At 38.4% G+C, this 24937-nt stretch overlaps 1 protein-coding gene across 11 annotated transcripts in view; it reads right to left on the reverse strand.

Annotated features, from left to right (window-relative positions):
- Nucleotides 1-24937, reverse strand: part of SIPA1L1 (signal induced proliferation associated 1 like 1) — a 348723-nt gene that overhangs the window by 169843 nt on the left and 153943 nt on the right. For 10 of the 11 annotated variants that reach the window (XM_033107759.1, XM_033107746.1, XM_033107752.1 and 7 more), the window contains one exon: nucleotides 22344-22406. The exons of the other annotated variant lie outside the window; for it this stretch is intronic. The gene's annotated coding sequence lies outside the window, so the exon portion shown is untranslated. The remainder of the gene's footprint in view (nucleotides 1-22343; nucleotides 22407-24937) is intronic. 11 annotated transcript variants of the gene reach the window in all.

The following is a 24937-nucleotide window of genomic DNA, read 5'->3' on the forward strand; positions in this document are numbered from 1 at the left end:
GCACTCTACTATGTATTACAGGTTTTCTAAGGCTCGAAGAAGGCAGGGTCTCTACCAGATCATCACTATACTTCCAGCACTGTGCCTGGCACAAGGTAGGTACTTAGAAATATCTGTTGACTAAATTTAAAATCAAAGGAAAAATACAAACATTTTACAGAAAAAAACAATAAATACACACATACATATATACACACGTATGTATATGGATGTGTGTATATTTACATATGCATCCAAACAGAGGAGCAATATTAAAAATTTAAGAGAGAGTAACTTTTCTGCATCCCTGTTGATATTATAAAAAGCAAGATAGGCTGAGGTAAGAGGAACATAAAAGAAAACACCCAAAAACGGGCCAAAATTTTTTTTTATAAGAATAAAATCAGAGGATGTTATAATTTGTGAACTATTATCTTTGTTCTGATCAATATACAAATGAACAAATGTTGAAAAGCACTCATTAGTTCTTAAAACAGAAGGTCACCTTTGGGGAGTTTTACTCAAGAATGTCTCCTCATGTTTCATACCGGCAGTAACTGTAAGGAGCTAAAGACTTAACTGCAGTAGAAAAAGAACATCTTTTGTCAGTAATCCATATCTCAAAAGCAGATATAAATTTTTAAACTTTCTGTTTTTTAATCTTTGCAATTAAGTCTCTGATGTTTAAATTCCATAGTTTACTTTAAGGTCATCCACTTTTAAATTCAACATCATGTCTTCACGCATGCAAAAGGAAGCAGTAACACTGCTTAAAAAGAAATGAGGCGTCTAAACTTCCTAAAATTAATGTATGAAGGTTTCAGCACAGTGAAACTGAAAAGGTGATGGTGTATTTTTCAAGATTTAACAATCCAGTTTCTTTTTTCTTTTCTTTCATTCTTCTGTTTCCTTCCCCTCCTACCTGATGCAATAACTGTGTTTTCTTGAGGCTACATGCATCTCATTAATTTGGTTAATCGGCAAGATGCTGACTTGAAAGAACCTGAGTCAACCCTCAGCCATCCGGACAGGGGCAACCAGGCTGCAATTCTGGACCGCAGTTTTGTCAGATGACATATGAATCACCCCTACATCCGGTTCAAGATAACCATGGTAGAACAAACCGGACCCCAGGAGATGTTCTCCAGAGGAGTCACGTGACTAACTCCCCCTTTTCTTTGTTGTGCTTCTTCTTGCGTACCTATAAAACCTGACTGATCTAGAACTGGCAGATGGTCTTTAAGACAATAGTCCACCATCTTCCGGGAATGCCGGCATTTTGAATAAATCTACTTTTCTCTCCCCCAACCCTTGTTTCTCAATCATTGGCTTATGAGCCGAACCTGAGTTTGGTAACAAAACCACCACTGAATTGATAATATCAAATGATATTAATTTGTTTAGAAAACAATGTAGTATTTTAAACAGAAGAATTCTCCAAACTACCTTTGCTGAACAGAAATAACATATTAGTATGTGGTCTTACAAGCCAATAGAAGAAGCTACCATTCATAAATATTACAGGAAAAAGACTTTTCCCCCAATTTGATATTAATTCTTGGTCCATTTGAAAGCACTGAGCAGAATATTCCATTCAAACAGGCCAAGGCTTAAACTCAATAACTGGATGAGGTTATGAAATTCAAATAAAAACCCCGACCTGAAAAATGTAAAGGACAACCACATTTCCTACGGGTATTAAATGATTGGTTCAAGCATGCTACATCTACCAATCTCCAACATCTCCACTACAAAGGAGATCAGAAACTCAAATTCTTCAATAGACTATTTTTGATTACTTAATACTTCCTGCAAAATACTGTGCTAAGGGCTCCGTTTAAGAAAACTGATAAGAACTGTATTTATTCAAAGAATCAGTCATTTCTACACTAAAAATGAGCACACACATTTTGATATTTGCTTCCTATATGAAAAAAAATCTGTCACATATAGAGGAGTCCTAAGCAATTCAGTACGACCTCTGACGCACAAAAAGCTAGAAGGCTTTCTCCCTGCACAGTTCTGGTATATTTCCCCTTAGAATATCAATTCATAGGTCTGTCCAAATTATGTTAGCTTTTTCTAGGAAGAAAAAAAAAATTGCTCTGAAAAACATGCCTTTCCTACCTTGACACCCAATTTAAAAACATTCCAATTAAATATCCCATTCAGTTGACTAAGGGGTAAGGAAGAACTACAGAGAATAGAAAAGAGGCAGAAGAAAACATTTTTTTCCTCATTACTGCTTTTAACCTCACACGTCTCTCAAAGTGTTTAGCTCCATGGTGATGGGAGCAGGCGAAAAATATAGAAACACTGAAAGAACAAATTCCCTCAGAGTATTTTAAGGTTTCTATTGCAAAGCTTATCATGGCATTACAAAGGCATAAGTTGAAAATAGATTCTTATAACTTAGTAATGATGTAAGATGAACAATCTTCCCTTATAATAGCTTTTTTAAAATCTGCCACATTCCCTCCCCACCAAACAGCCTTCTACTTGATTTTTTTTAATTACCTAGTAACTTCCCAATGTAAAGAACATAGAAGAAAACATAATTATCGTTTAGAATAATGGGTTTTGATTTTGGCCCCCAAGGGGACATTTGGTAGTATCTGGAGACGTTTGTGTTTGTAACAACTTGGGGGTGGGAGGTGGGAGTGCTATTGGCATCTAGTGAGTAGAGGCCACGGGTACTGCAAAACATTCTACAATGAGATGGCCTCCATGACAAGGAATTATCTGGCCTCAAATGCCAGAGTTCCAAGGTTAGACCCTGGTTTAAAAGTATCTTTAAAACTGAAGTGCAAAAATTTATGTGGAACCCAAGTTCCAAAACACAGTCCCTTAGGTCAAAGCAGGTGAGGAAGGCTCCCAGCCTCTCTGCACTCTTCACAGACTGATGCATGCAATGGTTCTACTTTCGCACTCGGTACAGTTCTAAAAACTATTACAGGAAGAGAATTCACCATTCAATAATTTATAAACTTAGAAAGAAATATAGGGTGTGGGAAAATACATTTGTAAATAAACCTGGAAAGACTTTTAAAATTTTTTTAGCTAGCACAAAACAGGGATGACAATGCATTAAACTCACTACTACATTTTATAGTACGGAGTAATAACACATAGCGTATAATTAATTCCCACTTAGTAATCCTGGCTTATTAAAAAGCTCTCAAAAACCTTCTTTTCCTCAGAGTTTTAATTAGATGCCTTGAGGTGATTAAATTTATTTTTTACTTCAATTAGTAGTATTTCCTGAACACCTACTCTGTGACTGTGCAAAGGCTGGGTGGTGCAAAGGCTGGACGGTCAACACAGCAGAAAAACTGTGACTCTTGAAGAACTTACATTCTAGTAGAGGAGAGCAAGAACAAGCAAGTCAATAAATAACGTAAAGGTCAGATAGTGAAAAGTACCATGCAGAAAAATAAAATTAGAAAGTAATATGGTCAATATGGCTGGTTAGCTACTCTCATCAACTGATTGGTCAAGGAAGGCCTCTCTGTGAAGTTATTTAAGATAAGAAGATCTAAATGTCAACAAGGAATCAGCTATTCAAAGGAAGGGCATCCCAGGTAAGTGAAAGAGCAAGTAGAAAGACCCTAAAACATGAACAAATTTAGCATGTCCAAGGTAAAGAGAACCAGTGTGGCTGGTGGGAGGTGGGGGGTGGGCGTGGGAGGACATGGGGACAGGAAGGACAGATGGCATCAGACTGTAAGGAAGCTTGGAGGCCTTGGTAAGAGGAACATGAAGCAGTTGCAGGCTTCCATGGCCTCATCTCATGACATGACTCAGCATGAGATGCAGATGGCTTGCAAGAAGGTGGGATCGGCAGAAATGGAGAAAAGTGGACAGAGTTGGGTATTTGGGGAGGTAGAGACAACAGAGCATGCTGATAGATTAGATGGGGTTGAGAAACGTGACATACTGATGGATTTAGAAAGAGATGAATCAAGAATAATTCTTGACTGTCTCGCTGCAGCAACTGGGTGGATGACTCTCCTGAGGAATTCAGACTGGGAGAGAAACAGGCTTAAGAACTATATATAGGATGACCAACCATCCTGGTTTGCCTGGACTGAGAGGTTTCCTAGAAGGTGGAACTTATGATGTTAAAATCAAGAAAGTCCTGGGAAACCAGGATGAGTTGATCACCTTAGATACAAATCAAGAGTTCTGTGGTCCTAAGAGACACCTATAGGGAGAGATCAGAAAGGTGATTAGAAATACAATCTGAAGCAAATCTGAGCTGCAGATACATACAGAATTGGGAATCACAGAGGCATATGGATACCATTTAAAGTCACGGCCAGATGACATCACCTTGGGAGAGAAGAGAAGAGAGTCCAGAACAGAGGTGGTATTTGTCACAGATAATGCACTTAAAGATGTCTGCCTCGGTCCAATTCTCCACCTATAACACATAGTCATTGCCTTTTAGACTTAAGACTCCTTGTTTCTGATTCTTACTTTCCAGATCTCCCCAGAAAATCACAAACACAAAGTCAAATGCACATGTCAGATGCTTTGGGTGACTTATTTAAGCGATTTTGGTTCAAGTCTCAGCTCTGACTAGCCCCCAGCACACCCTTTGGAGCTCCTCTCCTCGGAGTCACAAAAGAGCCCAAATGTACAGCAATGTCCAGCCTTGCCCTTCTCTTTCCCAAAGTTTCACGGCAAAGAAATCCCACTACTGTCACTGACAAATGTTTGGCCTCTTTTTCCTACACCCGATCTCACTCCCCCTTTTTAAAATTATCTCCCATAAGCATGACTCTCGACTTCCACAATCAAAAACTCTCACAATTGAAGAAAAGGAATACAGAAGGAAAATTAAGTGTACAATAACAACTCTCCAAGGCTTTCAGTTGAGAGGGGCCTGCAGTTTAGTGTATTAGCCTCTTTGGAAAGCCTTCTAATAGCCTTGGGTACACTGGTATTCAAAAAAAGGAACAATTACCATAAAGACTCAACAGATGGCCCATTAAAACTATGGGATTAATACAATGTGTCTGGTGACCTCCTTCAAATAGAAACCTTCCCATTGGTTAACTTGTAATAGAAAATATCAAATGTTTACAGCTGACCTTGTCAGAGCAACTCTACATGGCCAATCTAAGGCAGAGATAATAAGAGAATAAATGAAACATCAGAAATAATCAAAAGAAGTCCTAGGGCTTAGAATGAACATAGAATTTACCTGGCTCCCCTGTGGGACAGTTCCTTCCCCACGAGGGCAAGCAGCCTGGCTACGGACAACAAGACGACTCAGGGCATTAAAAAAAAAGAAAAAGAAAAAAAGAAATCTTTCCCCACAAAAGACTGGGCCTAAAAAGATGATAACTGACAAGGTGGAAGTTCAGAGAGAAGCAATTAATGGGAATAAATACACCTAATAGTAAGTCCCAATCTGCTGATGAGTGGACTCTCCATTACGTGGCTCGACAAGGCCAACGGAGCCACTGTGCTTACCCTTCAAAACGACGTCCCAAATCTGAAAAACTTACTCACATGCCGAATCACTCTGAACTCATTACGTTTAATAAAAGTGAAGCATTTTAAATTATAATGTAAAGGGGGGAAAAAGCAGAGTTGAGTTTAAAAGGAAAAACAGTAATAATAACCTCTGAAGAGTAAGGCTCAATTGCTCATGGTCAAATAGTTTCAGCAATATCTCATTATACAGGTAACCCCTGTAGAGCACGGTTGTTAGGTTCCTAAAAATTGCCGTGTTATGCGAATCTGTGTTATAGGAAACAAAGAACTAGTACAAAAAAGGGGGTTCGGTTCCAAAAATTCAAAAAACATACCATTATGTTTTTATAATTAAGAGAAATATCTTTATTAAAGCAATTTTCACCAAAAGTGTAACATATTAATATGTATTAAATAACGTTTTCTTCGCCATCACTACTAAAGCACCGTTAACCGAGGGCGTTTTCTTTTTGACAAGATATTTTCATCCTCTGAACTTAATACTCCATGAACAAAATGGATTTAAAATTGTAATAAATTTTAAAATTCTGCAGTCAAATCTAATACAACATCCACGATCGAATGGAAAATTTCAAATGAGACATCGTTTGCTCTTAAAAGCTTTTATTATGTTCCGTGTTATTCAGGGATTTCCCCAATTTCAAATGAGATATCTTTTGCTCTTAAAAGCTCTTACTACGCTCCGTGTTGTTCGGGGATTTCTCTAATTCTCAAACCACATTAGAGTAAAACCGTGTTCTAGGATGCCGTGTTGTACGAGGGTTTTCCCCAATTCTCTACCTGTGTTATACGGGAGTTACCTGTATAACTATGCCTTCCATTTCACTTTTTATACTGAATACCAAATTTATTTCATTTTTAATTAAGTATCAGGGAGAGGGAAATTTCCCCCTACCCTTCACAGTTCTTTTGGCTGATCCAATTATTAAACTGACACAGACAGATTAACAGGAGAAAAACACAAATTTAATTCATATATACGGAGGTATCATAGATATAGGACCTAAAGAAATGACCAAGGCAGGCAGCTTTTATACTTTTTAGACAAAGAAACAATAAATTTGTGAGGAATTGACAGGTCAAAGAAATGCAGGCTTGAGTGCTTAATTAGTGAAGAATCTAAGCAGACTTTGAGCTTGGAGTAGTAAATTAATAAAGTAACAAAGTTTGCTTATACAGGCTTTTCTGCCCTGAATTCTCTGGTGATAAGAATGTCTCTCTACCACCTGGTGCAAGGAGAATATCTTTCACATGGGAGATTTATTTTCTTCTTTCAGGGGGTCAGAGTGTCCTTCTTGCCCTGGCTGTTTCTCAAGTAACTTTAATGCAAAATAATCAATATGCCACTGTGGCATACTTTGGGGTGGCCTGACTTGAGTCCCAACATAAGAATATTAGAAATGTAAACACCATAATGTAAATTGTAATTAAATCACTAATTCTCCTGTTCATTGAATGTGGGTAACAGCATTTTTAAGGCACTTTTAAAAATAATCATAAAACACAGTCATATACATTGATTTTATTTGGTATATAACTACCTTCTATGATCACCCATTCTGCTCTATAAGGATATAAATTTAAAAATCCATCAGTAATAAAAGGTAATTTCTTTATCTTTCTAAGTAATTTAAATTTTGTAATTCAGTGAATAAAATGCTGACAGTAGACCTTTCATTACATAATTGGGTTTATAGACTTCTGATATTATGTAAAGCTATACAGACACATTTCATGGATACTAAGTAACATAACTTTTCTTGAAACAAGAACCATGTAATCCAATTTGTGTTATTTTTAAAATGTGCTTAATTGCTTCACCTCCATTCAAGTGAAATCACTAAACAATGCTACCTGTATCTATTCCATTAGCATTAAGACACAATTCATGGCTTTATAATTTAATGATCTGAAAACACATTAACCCTCAGTTGGTACTTCCTTTTAAAAATGTGTTCTGTGATGTCATTATGGCTTTACCAAAATAAGCAAAGCTTATTCAATAAGAGAGGCATTATGACAAAGAGAGAGAAACAGACAGTTTGGGTGAAGAAATGGAATGAAAAACTCTACGTAGAAATCTAAAAGAAGTGTAGCTCAGGAACACTTACTATATCCAAGGAAGGGCGGAATCTGCTCTGCCTACAGTAACAAGCCAGAGAACCATCCCACTGCCAGCAGCTCGGAGGGAAAGGAGCCCTCCACAGGAATATTTCAACAAAAAATTATCCTGGAGAAAATTAATACATCCTGAAATTATTTTCATAATTAATAAAAGTTCCATTTGGTAATGAAATATAAGGTACATATCAACAAAAAAAACACAAAGGTTTTCAATGAGTTCATTTATTCAAAAACAATTTTCTGAGTTTCTGATGCAAGTAAAATTCTACAGTCTCTAAAGACAAGCAAGTTACTACCATCAAGTGCTAAAGAGCTGAGAGGAGCTATTTTTTACATAAAACCCACATAGGACACAAAGCAATAAGCACCATAGTATAATTCTGACAACCACACTTCTGGCTGGATTTGGAAATAGTGCCCATGGAAATGGCATAAATACCACTGAGAACAGGTGTGACTACATGCAGAGGAATAAAGGAGAGCCAAACCCTAATCTTGCGTGACTGCACATGCAGAGGAAAGAGGCAGTATTATTATCTCCTCTAGCAGGCCACCTCTCTGACCACAAACCAAGTGAGACAGCCATCCCTTCCAGGGAAGTCCAAGGAACTGAACCATCCATTCTTTCAAAGAACTTTTCATGCTTTATGGTGAGCACTTTTGGGGCAGAATCCAGGTCTCATCAATGTGTATGGCCTCAGACACCAGTACAGGCATAGTTTCTGCTCAATAAACATTTGATATAAGAATAAATGAAAGAAAAAGAAAAGCCAGTAAAAGAGAAGAAGCTATTTTCATGGAGACAAACCAAAAAGAAAAAAAGCCATTCTTTGGAAAATGAGGCAAAAAAAGAAAAAAGAAAAGAAAAGAAAGAGTAATGCAGTAATGTCACAAGCAAAGTAAATCCCAGGAATAAGTATTTTGAGAACTGTGTACTTAGACATTAGGATATCAAAAAATTACAGAGCTTTAAGAGCAGAAGCCACAGTGTAAAATATTTAGATATGAACAACAAGGAAACATTGAATACGTTTTTCCTAAGATCAGGAATAAGGCATGGATTCCATTCTTACCACTTCTAGATAGTCTTATATTGAAAGTTCTAGCTAGTTCAGTAAGGCCAGAAAAAGAAATTTGAAAAGGTATAATGATGGGAAAGGGAAAAGTAAAGCTGTCATTATCCAGACATCTATCATAATTTTGTAGGTCAATAACCCTGTAACACACACACACATACATACACACACACACACGCACGCATGTGTGCACACACAAAATTTAGAACTAGCAAGTGAATTTAGGAGTTTTGCAGGTCAATATACAAAAAGCAATTACACATCTCTATACTAACAAGTGAACAACTGCAAATGAAATTTTAAAATATTTTTACAAGAGCATAAAAAATCTAATACATCTAATGAAAAATGTAGAAAACCTCTATATTGAAAACTATAAAGCACTGCTGAGAGAAATTAAGTGGAGAGGTTTGTGGACGAGAAGACTCAGTGTTATCAAAATGTCTGTCTCCACAAATTGAAAAACAGGTTAAATGAAATCCCAGTCAAAATCGAGCAGGCTTTTATGAAAAAAAAAAAAAAAAAAAAAACTGAAAAGTTTTTTATATGAAAGTGCAAAGGATCTATCATAATCAAAACAATCATGAAAACAACAACAAAGTTGGAGGACTTCATATTTGATTTCAAAACTCATTATAAACCTAAGGTACTCAAGACAGTGTGTGAGACACCAATGGAGCAGAAGAGAACCCACAGATTCACACATCTATGTAGTCAATTGGTTTTCAACCAAGACACCAACTCAGTTCAACAGGAAAAGTCTTTGTAACAAACAGTACTAGATGTACATACGAGAAAGAAAAAAATCCTTCTACAGTTACACATACAACAGTTATTTCATATATTAAAAAAGTAGGGATTAGTTATCAACCTAAATGTAAAAGACAGACCCTAAAGCATCTTTAAGTAAGTAAATATAGGAAAGTCTAGTCCCAATATTGGATAGGCAAGGATTTCTTAGATAACACAGTAAAGCATTAACCATGGAAAATAATAAATTAGACTTAAATTTTTGGCTCATCAAGAGATATAATTAAATGTGTATATATGAATTTATTATCTAAATATATGTTTTAATATATATACCTAAAATCTTACAAATCAACAATAAAAAGATAATTCAATAATAATTGAGAAAAACTATTCAAGACTTGAAATAGACACTGTAAAAAAAAAAAATCTATGAATAGCCAACAAGCACATGAAAAGACAACCCAAATCATTAGTCATCAGGAAAAAGCAAATTAAAATCACAATGAAATACTGTTTCACACTCATCTTTCCAGAATGGCTAAAACTTAAAACAACAACAAAAACCTACCACCTACACTACCAAATGCTAGTAAGAACATGGAGCAACTAGAGCCCCCTAAATTGCTGGTATAAGTGTAAAGTGGCACCACCACTTGGGAAAACAGTTTGGCAGTTTCTTACATAGTAAAACATACATTGACACTATGATCCAACAATTCTATCCCTAGGCATTTATTTACCCAAGAGAAATAAAAATACACATCCACAAAATGACTTTATAAGAATGCTTACAGCAGCCTTATTCATAACAGCCAATAACTAGAAACACAAATCTTAAGAACACTTAAGATTTGTGCACTGTATTACATGTATATCTCAAAAAAACAAAAAAAAAACTTTAAGAAGATTGAAGGTATCAAAGAGTGATGGAGTAACCCTTCCCCTTTCCCCTCTTTTTGTTTTCCCCACACTGGGAACAAGAACAAGAGAAGAAGAGGGATCTGAGGGAGGAGGGGGCAGTGGGAAGACTTGTCCTGGAGAGAGAAAGAGAGCCAAAGGATGTTTCTACGCAAAGAAAAAGCATGAAGAGATGAAGGGGAGGAGAGAATGGAAAGACATGACTAGAGGATGAAGATCTAGAGAAGGAGAGGGGCCACAGGTTGGACAGGACAGAGAGGGTAACTGGAAAGGAGACGGAGGTCATACAGCGTGGAGTTAAGTATGGGGAACAGAGGGAATGAAGGAGTGGGATTGGAAGAGGTTTCTTCCCCAGCAAGGGGGGCTTGCCTTAAAGCAGTCTTTGGATCCTTCCTCTCTCTTAACAACCAATCAATTACGACGGAGCCTTAGATGTTTTAATTCCTTGGTGCCATGCCATGGAAAATGTGTTGGAAGGAGAACCATTATGATGGCTATACTTCTAGCCTAAAAGAATGAGAGAATCTCTGGCAAAAGACTAGAATCTCTCTTTTGAATGATGTATACATGCCTTGTGTCAACATGGATTAACTTTTCTAGAAAGTATGCAAGGGCCCATCTGTTTCCTGCTCTTTAAATGACTTGTTTTGCTACTGTTAATAAATCATTATGCACTGGGGCCTTTATTTACTTAACCTTAAAATGGAGATGTCATAGGCCAATAAGCAGGAAATGGCTTAGATGAGCAAAGATTCTTATTCAACAAAGGCATCACTTCCAAGACAACGGATACCTTTTTATTAGCCCTAGCTACCATACCATACTTTACAAAAATCCAAAAATTCCTCAAATCAAATTCTATGAGTCAGCTTGTTCACAGCCTTTCAGCCTTTCACAGAATTTGATTTCAATACGTACTGGAAAGGAGAGAACAGACACCGTGAGCTCAAGCACCGTCCTCTAATCAGGCCATCTTACAATACAGGCAGCAATCAGTCGATCACTTCCCCTGAGCGGAACAAGCTGCTGACAGCGAGCGATTAGTGTTCTGACACAATTCCAACAGGCTTGTCAATGTAAACTATTGGACAGCTACAAGGAATGTCAAATCTCCGCGATACAGTATTTGCAGGGCTCCTCATTCGTCAGCCCAGGTTTACTGTGAAATACAAAAAGCATTTGTGACCAGGTGCTGCTGCCAGTGCAGAAGCCGTGTTGGGCCTGCTTCCAAAGGTGACATGGCCCCGTCCCGCTGAAGGAGGCCCCCCGCTCAGGTGACGTCTGCAGCAGAAGCAGCAGCATCTCTTCATCCATAGGGGTTGGGGACTTAAAACAAACAACAGTTCTGCTTTCTAATTCCTCTAGGAGAGAGGGGAAGGATGTGTTTTTTCCCGAGTCCTTGCAAGTGATACTTTCTGTAGGCCAGGGCACACATCTCTCTGAGAGAGAAGTCTCTCACATCAATTTGTGCAAACTGAAAAGCCTGAGGGCAAAGAGGGAAATCACCCCGCCCCCAAAAGCAGTATTCTATATAAAAGCACAACAAAGGCTACAAGTCTTTCTGTCAGAGAAAAAGTCCTCTCACTGAATGAGAAGTGATAGTGAGACTCTCAAATAGGAATGACGAAAACCAGTTAATTTTCTGTGGCCCGGACCTTCATGGTCATTGCCAAGAGAAAACTTACTGCCATACAAAAAGGACAGGGCCTCCTCTAGCTGTAAATGTTATACAATAGCATTAACCCATTTTAATTCAATATAGGCTACATTTGTTCGATGTGCAAAGTGTTTCCTTTTGCAAAGGGTCCAAGCAGGTAAAAGCTGACCTCGTCAAGATGCAGCTCTTCCCTGGACATGGGATTGTCAAAAGCACGGCTGGTTCTCAGATGGAGGTCATGAACCAAACAGAGAATATTTACAGTCAGCCACTCAAGCAGGGCATGACAGTAATGACAATACCCTCTCCCTTTGATGACACTTTACGGTTTACGAGAGAGCACTTTGGTGTTCATTATCTCGTTTGGCAAAGTGGGCCAAGCCCACGCAGGACTGTAGTTGCATCCCAGCACCAAACAGACTACATGGCCTAACGAAGGTCACCGGAGAAGCAAAGCAGCCTTCTGTCCTGGGAGGAAAAAAACCTAACAAAAGCCAAAACAACCGCATCTTCTCTTGAGCTGAGAAACCGTAACCAAGAAGCTATTTTGTAGACCACAGTGTTTTCTCCCAAGTTTGAATGCAGCACCCCTCAAGACTGCATTCGTGGTGCACATACCCCATAAAAGGCGGTCTGAGAAAGAAAGATGGCAGCTACTTAAGCCAGACTTTTGTTCTTCTTTCTTTTTCCTTCTTCCTTTCCTTTTATCCGCTTTGGTTGTTTTCAAGTATGGAGACTTACAGGAATGGGCCTATTTTGCTCTTTTGTATCCAGAAATACCAGAAAACAGACACAAACTCCAAAAAGCACCATGACCCTGCTGCTATTTTATAACAATAGTAAGAAAGTGATCCTAACAATGAAGTGTAGAAACCTGGTAATAAGGATAGAGAGATCTAGAGGAGCAAACTAGAGAAAGCGGGAGAGAAACGCTCCAGCGTCCACATCCCATAGCTGCCCTCCAGGCGAAAGATGCCAGCCCCAAGTACCAGGTGAAAGGCTTATCCCTAAGGCAGTGCTGAGTCCAACTGTGGTTACATACCACCTCTAGGGGACTCCCGGGATGTCAAAGAATGGCAAAATTTCAGGACAAAATTTTATTTCAGCAAATTTGCACACGACTGATATACCAAAAAAAAATGGAACGTAAGACTGGTTGGAAATCACCTCTCTGGGAACTAGACAAGTGTACACCCTTGTTTTGAAACTTGAAGAGGAATAACTTCTGCCACTTCTCACTCCTCTAGAGAAAAAGAGACCTAGTCTATAACAGAAGGGAAGAAGTTTTGATTTAAAAAACGTATTCAACTTATTTCATAGCCTCCTCACAAAATTAATGAAAGAGTAATTCATCTGGTCGAAAAGTAGAATGGCTATTTTAAGGAAAGAATGAGCCTATTTTCTTTTTCCTGCAGTTAACAAGTTAGAAAATCAGTCCAACTTTCTATTAACTGAGCAGCTACTATGGGGGGGAAAAAACATGATAAGTTAGCTATTTGCTGAAAAGCTGTCCTCAGACCTTGGCCAGGAAATGGTAGCTACCTGGTGTGAGTCACATCAACAAGAACAAAAAACAAAAACAAAAATAACAACAACAACAAAAAAAACAGTTAAAGGAGTAATGGCAGAGTCAGCAATTGCTATCTACTGTTGTATTTTTAGACCACAAATTCCTCACTTGAACTCTTTTCTAATTTTCTTCCTAGATCAGGTCCACTGCTTCATTCTTTACCTGAACTTAATTTTATTTCCAGCCTCCACTTAGAACAAAGTCAAACGCTCATCGTTTTCTCTCCCTTTTTCTTTCTCTCTCTCTCTCCTTCCCATTAAAAACAGGGAAGAATATGGAGATAGAGAGGGAAAAAGCCCACTTGGAAGGAATGAGAATGAGGATTGAGAGACCAATTAAAAACAACTTATCCAAATCCTTTCCAAAAAGAGATGACATTGGTTTCTTATCTAAAAACAAAACAAAACAAAACAAACAAAAAAAACCTGTCTAGCTGTCTTTACATCTGAGTAGTAAACTTCACAGAATCACTAACCCACTGATAGATAAGTGTAGTAACTTGTCAAAAGTCCAAGGAGTAAATAAATAGAGAGGGTTCTTTATTTCTGGCTGAGAACAGTTCACTGAAATAAATCTGAGCACTATGCAAGAAAACCAACTAATACACAACCCCAAGACTGTGGATAAAAAGACAACAGTTAAGAACTATTGAACGTGATTACGCAAAATCTAAGTGTCCTATGAAGCCATCCATTAGTAAAACAGACAGGAAAGATAGGATTACTATTTATTAGTGGCAATATTCTGTAAACAAATTAAAATTTGCTTTTGTCAACTATGTAAATACTGAGATCTTTCAATTTGATGCTTAAAACCAAAAACATGTTATGACACCAATGAAGCATAGATTGAGTGTTTTCCAACACTCAATACCATAATACAAACTTATAAAATAATCCAATACTTGGCAATATTTGCCTAATATAGTGGAAGGAATTCTAGTCACAAAAGTGGAATCCAGCAAGGTGCTGCCTTGTAACCAAAGAATCTTCAAAGGCAGTGTTATGTTCTTCTATTAACGGCTGCTGAAACACATTCTTTTAAACATCCTCACTTTCTTCTAGGGTGGAGTTTCCCAAAGAATTCCAGGCTAAAATCTAAACTAACACAGCGCCAAAACTGAGTGATACCACAAAATGCAGGCTTCCTTTAAAACAACTCGGACACTTTACTTAGAAGAGAGAATAAAGGACAAAGTTCTCATCATCTGCTCTGTTGACACCACAGTGGCTTCAGGACACAGAACGGTGGGGGTCATCACTGGACAACTGGTGGAGGTACATCACTGCTCACGGAGAATGCCTCTGCTAAGGAGAGATGCATGAAAGAAGCCGGTGGGAAGCTAAGAGGGCTGTGGCACACCGAGATAGGTCCAGCCTCAGAGAAGGAGGCCAACAAACCAACGCTCAGAAACGATCAGAACACCACAGAGGACAAATACTTTCAGATCCAGGGAGATATCTGCTGCTTACTTGAGTCCTTGTGATGTGATGATTTGAAAGCCAGATGATAACCCAAGTTATTGCAAAGTGAAGCAAGCAGTGGGATAATCGGAGACCTGCGTTAGGGCAGAATTCCGAAAGTTTTGTAATGTTGCCTAGGTAAGTTATGCGGAGCTGTTCCAACAGGGGAGAAGGAGCAGAGAGAAGAGGCACATCAGACGCAATGTGGCTGGGTACAGATACGCCATAGTAAAAACAAAAACAAAAACCAATCCAGCAGGGACTCTGTCCTTCTGTTATCCCTTGAGAATTACCATGCACAGCCTTTGGTCACTGGACTTTTCTCTCCTGTCTTTCATAAATTAGGGGAACAGGAGTCATTTCTTTTAATAGTATATTATTTGTCTGCTCTTTCTATACAGCAGCTTCTTTTACATGACTCCTTCACTTACAATCAAAAACAACCCTCACAGCTATGTAGAGAAATACACCCTACACAGGAAAATGTATCCCTAGAAATCACTGGAAATAAAAGTTAACTAGCATAGGCCAAAGCCCAGCTTCTCTTTAAAGAGGCTCTCTCCTTATCCTATGATGAAATAAATGGTCACAACCTGCAGAAATAAATACGTGCCGTTTAGAAGAGGTTAACTTGAACACGTACCACATGTAAGTGTTTAAGAGTTTCGGCTGCCATCACTTTCAGTCAGTCCTTTATTAAGAAGTGCTGTGCGGTCCCCTTCTCCCCCTTTAATGGTGTGCTGCGTGTTCTCTGAGAACACATTATTAGCCATGTTAATAACAGCTCCTCTGGATGGTACAATTATAGACGGTTTTCATCTTTATGTTTATCTGCCTCTCTACATTTTCACAAGTGTGTATTATTTTTATAAAAGTTATTTTTTAAATGTGCTGCGGGATGGAATGTTAAATGAGACTTTCTTGATGCTTCAAACAAATACAACTGAGTAGATGTTATCCCAAATGATCAGCAAAATAAAACGGATCAAATTACAGCAACAATGAATGCCACCTTGGCCTGGATCTTTACAACCAAAGAGCTCTAACTTCTTGCAGAAGGAATGCATATACACTGGTGTTTCCATCTTGAAAATGAGATCTACTATGTAATAACACAATGGGGATATCATCAAATTTTAGGAATGGGGCCAAATATTGAGACAGAAATAGAGACAGCTGGTCTATCTGCACACACTGTTGATCAGAGCTTTCTAGATTACAGAGTGGGCAACTAACCCTACAGACCAAACTAATTCTATTTAATTGGTTTGAGAAGAAATTTTTTTTTAAAAAAAATTAAGGGTGGGAAGCTTTCATCAGGGATTAGCATTCATTGAAAAAACTGAGATTCCATTTCTACACAGTGAGAAAGCATCTGCTACTGAGGGATAAGATCGAATCAAATATGAAACTCCTTCAGATATTTTTACACTCATTAAGAATTTTAGAATTCTTTACTGAGGTCTTACAATCACTGCACCCATTAGCAAGAGATACTGACAGCCACAGAAGAAATAGTTTACACAGAGTAATCCAGAAGCCATCAAGTGATGTTAAATTGCCCCTAAAGGTAAACCGTTCACGCTCCTCTGTTTAGGTGTTGGCTAATGACCCAATTATTTACACAATATGCAAACTAAGGTAATAAGGGTGGGCAATTTGTATTTGATACTGAAGCATGCATGGTCTCTTGGCTCCTAATTGCAAAAGGAGATTAAGTGAGTGGTTAATTGGGGACTAATCAAGTCCTTAAGACAAACCAGATCACAGTTCTTACAGTGTTTCCCGGGTCTTATATTAATTTTTGCTCCAAAAGACGCATTAGGGCTTATGTTCAGGGGATGTCATCCTGAAAAATCATGCTGGGGCTTATATTCGGGGAAACACGGTAGTGAACTCTTTATAACCGTAGCCTAAATCATTAATATGAAGGTCTTGATGATTTATAGCAGGGAAACGAGCTTGACTCACTGTGTAATATGGAATTTTATCAAGGGTATTCACTGATATGAAATACTTTACCAGTCAGTTTCTTTGAAACTCACTCTAAAATCTTTCAACTTAACTCAGCAGATGTGCTAACAATAATTTTAAAATCTGAACACCTGACTTTCAACAATTCCACTGAACGCGACAACGTCTAATGCGCAGCAAATGCATAGATGAACGAAGACAACCTAATGCACCTCTACCCACAGGCACAAAACAGTAGTTATGCCCGCAAAACACAAAGTTACACAGTGAGCTGCGGCTTCCTTCTACTTCCTATCAAAATGATGCATTCATCTGACAGGTCTCCTCACATATATTCCAATAGGAAAATAAATATTTATCCACATGTTCAAAAGACAACTCACATTACAAGTTGAAAGTCTGGTCTTTTTGCTACAGATTGGATAAATCCACTTGCCTTTTTCTCTTTAGAGCAGACACAGTAACATAAGTGCTGGGCATTACTCTTAAGGCACCATCAGAGAAAAACAAAAAAACAAAAAAAAAAAAATTAAGATTTCCTTTCTATCTTAGAAGAATTTTCATTTTACCTTTATTCCTAAATGACTGAGGTCCCCCATTTCAAAATGAATACGATTATTTAACATTTTTGCTATAAAATGAACTGAAACAAAGTCAACTTATTATTGAGTGAAAACAAAAATGACTTTCACCTACTTCGTGGCCAGGTGCCTAGTAGGTCTAGAAGTCTGCTGACCAACCATTTTGAGAAAGGGAAGAGAAGGAAATCAAGATTCCATCCTACATATGAGAGATACTGATGAATGGGACAAGTTGGAGGAAACAAAATAGATACAATGTAAACTTCTAGAATTTCCTCCTTCCTCAATTGTGCTGTGGGGGGAGGGGGAGGGGGTTATACTGAAGCTTCAGGTAGCAAAACAGCCCTTTCTAAGAGACACTGGGTAAGAGAACGAACTGGAGCTGGAAAACAGGCACTAGTTACCACTGTTTCACAAAGGATAAGATACAAAGGGAGGAGGATTGTTCCAACACGGACCCAGAAAATCAGAACTGCTTGCAAATGTCAGACATTCTACGGCTTTCATTCTATCCAGGGAAGACATCTGCTTGCACAAATGTGCATTTACCCTCTAGGGTACTTTCAAACTCAAAGAAGCCTCCCTTCCTAATTCCCTCAATCAGAAGAGAGAGTAGAAAACGTTTAGTAGCATTCCAGATAATTTGTGCCAATTGCAATGATTCATGGACTGCTTTCCCAGACTAAATGGTCTATGGCCAGCACTTTCAAGTCAACAAGGGTTCGGAGAGCAGGACCTAATTACAGACCTGAGTCACTGTCTACAAGCTCCCTCAGCCCAGTGGGCCACCCCACCCCCCTGGGGAGCACCATTTCATCTTGAATATAAAAACAAGTCAAGTCTACAAACCCCTTTATATAAAATATACATAGGAAGACGGGCCTTCCACAAGAAACAAAAATATCATTTCACTGAATTGATTGTTTTCAAAGAAAATTTTCAATACATTTTTCCCTTAAAAAGCACCTATAACACTAAAGTTCTGAAAACAAGAAAATGGATATAAAACATATTACAGGATTATAGCTTAACTATCTTGCAGTTCCTATGTCTATATATATAGCCAGATATACAAAATGGCATACTATCTTTAACTCTGGTCGTCTCCAAAGGGAGAGATTAAGTACTCTTTTCATAGGGGCCTCACTGATGGAGTGTTTTCACTTGGTGGCTAATCTTCTAACATTGGCAACATTTGAAATTTAAGATCCTGGGTGCACAAGAGAGGAAAGAAACCTAAAGCTAGGTACATTTAAATAAAATTAAAAGAATCCATTATTTTAACAACAACCAAAAAATGTATGCATGAGGCACAAGAAACTAAATTTGATTTTAACAAAAGATGTTACTGTTTTCCTTCCTGTAACACGGATACAATATATATGAATTAAGGGGGCAAAATCTTTTGTGTTTACTATTTATTCACATTTTAAACATGTAAGCAAAGATAACACCCCGGGGGGGAAAAAAGAATTCTCTTTTGTCATAAATCTTTCTCTGATACTATTAGTAATTATCTTTCCCAAGTGAAAGAATTAATAATTTCTGAATGGAAATGACTATTCAGTTTCCAGTTTCCACAACGTTCCAAACAAGAACAAGGGGTAATAGGAATCGTCCAACATGAAAAGAATGAGTTTTTTTAATGCAGAAGTTAAATGACCTAAGATACTTTTCAGACAAGAATGATAAAAAATTTATCTCCAAGGCGCACATCCGGGCACAAAAAGTAACAATACAAAGAAAACTTCTGAGACTCATGAGTGACTGTGACACAGAGCGGGACCAGAGCTGCCACCCCAAAATATGCCTTTTGGGGTATCGATCATTTTAAGCTGGTTATTTTCAAGAAACAAAAGACTCAGGAAAAAGCCTTTGCCCTTCCCTGTAACTGCCTAAAAGAATGTAGATAAGTGAATCTAAAGAAAAGAATAAGTGAATGAACTAATCAGAAACAGTTTTGGAGACAAAGAGGAAAAACTGAGGGTTGCTAGATGGGCGGGGGGGGGTGAAGTGGGGGGGAGAGTGAGGGGATTGGAGGGCAGTCGGTGACCACAGGATGGCCACGGGGTTTGAAAATTAATCTGGGGAACGTAATTTAGTGGTTACCAGAGGGTAAGGGGGTTGGGGGGTGGGAGATGAGGGTAAGGGGGATCAAATATATGGTGATGGAAGGAGAACTGACTCTGGGTGGTGAACACACAATGTAATTTATAGATGATGTGGTACAGAATTGCACACCTGAAATCTATGTAATTTTACTAACAATTGTCACCCCAATAAATTAAAAAAAAAAAAAAAGAAAAGAAAAAAGAATGTAGATAGAGGGCAGGCTCCAGGAAGGGAGCTATCATCACAGGTAACTATAGTTTAGTAGGAACTAGTGTGTGATGGCGAGCAACCTAGCAAGGCCCTTTTGATCAAAGTCCTCTCTTCTGCCCATTGTTGAAGATGGCCCAGCAAACATTTACTTACCAAATATTTGTTTTCCTATCTCAGTGGAACTTGCCATCCTGCCCTTTGAAGCCCCAAACCACAACCCACCCCCAACAGGTCTCCTTAGCTCAAGATGGCATAAAAGCCTGAACTGCCCAATCTGTCCTCAGGTCTCATGTTTGTGTGGAACACCCACATTTGCATACGTAATAAATTTGGTCATTTTTCTCCTGTGAATCTGTCCCATGTTAATTTTCAGTCCAGCCAGAACTTAGAAGGGTAGAAGTTAAAATTATTTTTTCCTCCCCCACAGGACTGTTTCAAGGTACCATGCTTTGCAGTATATTCATCGCAGTGGATGCTTCTTTTACAACTGCTGCTACCAGTACAAGGAACAAACTGACAAATTTAGAATGCACAGAAGTAAATTTTGTAGGTGTGATAACTATTTGCCAGAGTGCAGAAAAACGCGTAAGATTTACCTAAGCTTGCCAAAAGCATTCATATAGACCACAGGATGAATAGAGCTATTTAAATGAAAAAGGCAACTCATTCTGAAAAGCTCATTTTTGGCATAGTTGGTCTAAAAATGTCCTGCACGTGCCAAACCTGCACAGGAGTGCAGAATCAGGTAAGTACAGAAAGTGAACTCAGTAGCAGACCAAGCACCAGATTCCTGAAGATAATATAAAAGGTTGTCAGCATGTTGATGAAACTCACCAACCACTTAAATTGAACACATTTTAGTACAGATCACTAGGATGCCTAGTAATCAATCTTTGGACAAATATCTGAGAACAAATTTATAGCCTCTTTCCGTGATCCTGAATTTATTCTCACCTCCTTGGAGATTTTAAACAACAAATATACATAGTAACTACATGTACCTGAAGTTAAAAGCATACAAAAATCACACTACATGTGTGTAGTAAAAGGACAAACAAATGCCTAAGGAGAATAAAGACCAAAACCAGGACAGTGGTTCCTCAGGGGCAGAAGCAGGGCACGGCAGTTAGGAGGCTTACCCTGGGGTTTTTAACTGTTCTAAGAATTGGTAAAAATTTGACTTCTCTAGTGTGTTGTGGGAGGATACAAAAAGATATTTGGTTATACTATTCCTTATATAGTTTCTATATTTGGAATATTCGTATTAGTTTTTGAAAAGCAAACGAGGAATTAGAAGTTTGGGGTAGAGATTGTTCTAAGAATAGGTCCGCACTGCCAAATACACACCATGCAAGGGGATCGTTTTCAGGCCAGTACTCCAAGACCCTTTACAGCATTCACAGCCCAAGAGGGTTGATTAAAAGGCAAAACCTTCAGGGGGCGTGGGGTGGGGTGGGGGGGCATCTGAAAGCAATATATTTTATTCTCTTGCCTTTGAATAGTAAATCACTACCTGTTAACTATTAAGAACGAAGAGGGTACCAGTCAACGCCGACGCACCCTGCCAGTTTAATTGAACGGTATTATTTTGCCTGGTTTTGTAATTGCTCCCACATTTCCCAGGGAGAAACTAATGGATTCCTAAAAATAAAATGGAGATCGAGTGAATCACTTGGGATGTTTTGGCTCCCAACGCAAACTGGCTTAAACAAAGAGGAAATGTGTTGGCTCCAAGCGTGGACTTCTGGAGGAGACACAGGCTTCAGGGCTGGCTTTTCTGCCCTCCACCCTGTGTGGCTTCTTGCCCAGGCTGCAGACACACCAGACCTCCCGCTGGCACAAAACAACATCCAGAAGAAGAGAAAGAGAGGCAGGCTCTTCCTGTGGCTCTGTTTATTAGAAGACTTCTGCCAGAAGCTCTGGCAAACCTACCTTGGAGTCTCATAGGCTAGAACAGGATTACTGGACCATTCCTGAAACCATCCCTCTGTCCAGGTAATGCCCAACATTCACTGATGCTTTGTGCATGATGAGTCAGTCACAGACAAAGCAGGGATGGGATTGCCCCTAATCAGGGCCCACCCTGGAGCTTCAGTCAGTTCTTCCACTCAGTAACATGGGGGATCAGCTGGACACATCCTATGGCTCCAACCCTAATATCCAGCCTGCTGGTATTTACAGGAAATAGCCCGAGCAAAACTGTGTTCGTCAGAAGACGAAGTTAATCACTATCATCACAGATTTGTATATAAAGCTACAGATTCAAAACGCAGATGACCAAATGAATTGATCCCTTTGAGAAAAGCAGGTTTTAAAAACTTTGTTTCTACATTTCCACTATTCCAATGAGAAATTTAAAGACAGAAAGTGAATAGTACTTTTTAAAGGAGAGAGTCATAGGAAATATGCTACAGTACTTACTATATTCTTGTGCCATGGCTACAGAAATTTAGACAAGTAGCATCCACAGTAATAATGTACAACCTGGAAAAAAGTTAAGAAAAATAGAAAATAGTTTTAAAATAATGGAAAACAACAGTTAAGTACAGAAGAAACTCCACTAAAATAAAATAGTTGCATAACACAAGTTTTATCTTTTTTCCTGAAAGCAGCATACCAACCTTATTAAAGTAAGCAGCTGCAATGAAATTAGACATTAGACAAAATATCTGTAATATTAGAGTGTCTAAATATTTTCAACTTCAAATCATCTGCATCTTCATCTGACCACCAAAAAAACAAAACAAACTAAATACATCCTACCCAAGTAATAGTGCCCTGGAATGCTACTTATAAAACAAAAACAGAATTATTAAATGGACCTCAAAAATCATGTAGTCTGCTCCCTATGACACACACCTACTCTATTCAATTTGATGCAACCTAAAGTTAGATAAATCAGCTTTGGGTTCTAAATTTCTAAATTCAGGGAGCCAAAGAAATAGTTCTCAAAAAAACACACATATCTGATTCAAATATTTGACACTGCATTTTAATAAAATCTTTGAATATTCATCATACCAGGGAATGCTAAAGATACACACCCATAGAACTGGGGACTCTAAGACCCTGGAATGGCTTTTAATACTCAAAGGTAAGAACATCTTCTCTACTCAGAACCCAGGACAAATAACAATGTAGCAAATCACACCCTTAATTAAGAAGGACTTAAAGCCACAAAAATCTATGGCTGCTGTTTCCTAGGGTGTGCCCTGCCTGACAAAGCTAAGGATAGCTACTGTCCATGTATCTACCAAACACCAGGTCTAATTTCACTGTCCTCAGTGTATGTAAGATTTAACCATGCTGTTGGCATTAGTTAGTTTGTAGGGGAGGAAAAAACTTTTCCTCTGCTCTCTAAGGCTCAGTTCTTGGGAGCCTGTAAATTAAACTGACAAAGATAAATTAACAGGAGAAAGAGCATATGTTTCTTTATTGATGTAAACATTTTTACATGCATGGGGATGTCACAGAAAGTAAGTGAAAACCCAAAGAGGCAGTTAGACCCAGGGCTTATATACCATTTTAACAAAGGACAATAAATTGTGGCGATGTGACTAGACAAAGGAAAAGCGGTTAGGGGCTTTTATGGATTATAAATTGTGGGAAGATGACTAGGAAACAAGATAAATAAGGATTGTCTTACAAGATTTGTTATGTAGACTCAACTTTCTTTGGTGATAAGAACTGTTTTCCTCTTCTTAGTATGGAAGATGGGTGCCTCTTTACATATGGAAACGTGCAGAAAGCTTTTTCCACTGTCTGCTATTTCTCGATTTCCTTCAGCTCAAAATAAACACCAATGTGGCATACTTTGGGGAGGCATACCTTGATCCCTTTCAGGATTATAAAAATACAAATAAAAACATCACTACAAGAATAAAACTGCAAGTCTCAGAATGGAAGAAGATATTCGTAGCACATATAACCACCAAAGAACTCATTCAGAATAAAGCATATGAAAAGATGCTCAGCCTCATTCATTACCATGGATACACAAGTTAAAAACCACAGTGAGATAAAATTACATACAGATCAAAACGGCTAAAACTAAAAAACCTGACAACACCGAGTCTTAGGATATGGAGCAATTCATCTCTCACACACTGCTGGTGGTGGCGTGAACTGGAAAACTGTTCAGCAGTGTCTAATAAAGCAGAGCAGACACATACACTGTGCCCCAGCATTTCCTCTCCTCGGGAAATGCCTACCAGGAACGTACATACAGATACGTAGGTCCCAAAGACACATACAACAATATTCAAAGCAGCATTTACTGTAATAGCCAAAACTCAGTAACAAATAAGCTGTGGAGTATTCACACAACGGAACATTATACAGCAAGGGGTGAGTCAGCTTTTTCTGCAAAGGGCCAGGTAGTAAATGCTTTTGGCTTTTTGGGCCATACGGTCTCTGTGCCCTATTGCAACCACTCAACTCCGCCTTTGGAGTGCGAAAACGGCCACAGACAATATGTAAATGAATGGGTGTGGCTGTGTGCCAATAAAACCTTATCTACAAAAACGGGCAACCAGCCCACAAGCTGTAGTTTGCCTGCTATACAGTAATGAATATAAATGAACCATAACTAATGCAAGAACACAAATGAATCTCACAGACATAACATTGAGACAAAGAAGACAGACACAGGAGAGAATATGCGGTATGATTCCATTTCACAAAGTTCAAAAATAGGTAAAACTCTGTAAGGCAGGATAGTAGTTACCTGTGAGTGTGGGGGTAACTACTCCCCGGGAGAGACCGGGAGGAGGTGAAAGGGGAATTTTGGTAGGCCAGTAACACTGGATTCCCTGGTTTGAGTGGTGGTGTCATGATTACGTTCAATTTGGAAAATATCATCAATGTGTTCACTTACGATTCGCTTGTCTTTATATGTGTTATCCTTGAATAAAAAAGTAAAATATGTTAAGTTTTTTTAATAAATAAAGAATACGGGTCAGTAGTATAAGTGGATGCTTTCTCGTGGCTCACACAGCCTGAAATCAAACACTGAG

Source organism: Rhinolophus ferrumequinum, chromosome 6 (assembly GCF_004115265.2).
Source record: "Rhinolophus ferrumequinum isolate MPI-CBG mRhiFer1 chromosome 6, mRhiFer1_v1.p, whole genome shotgun sequence".
Classification (NCBI taxonomy): domain Eukaryota; kingdom Metazoa; phylum Chordata; class Mammalia; order Chiroptera; family Rhinolophidae; genus Rhinolophus; species Rhinolophus ferrumequinum.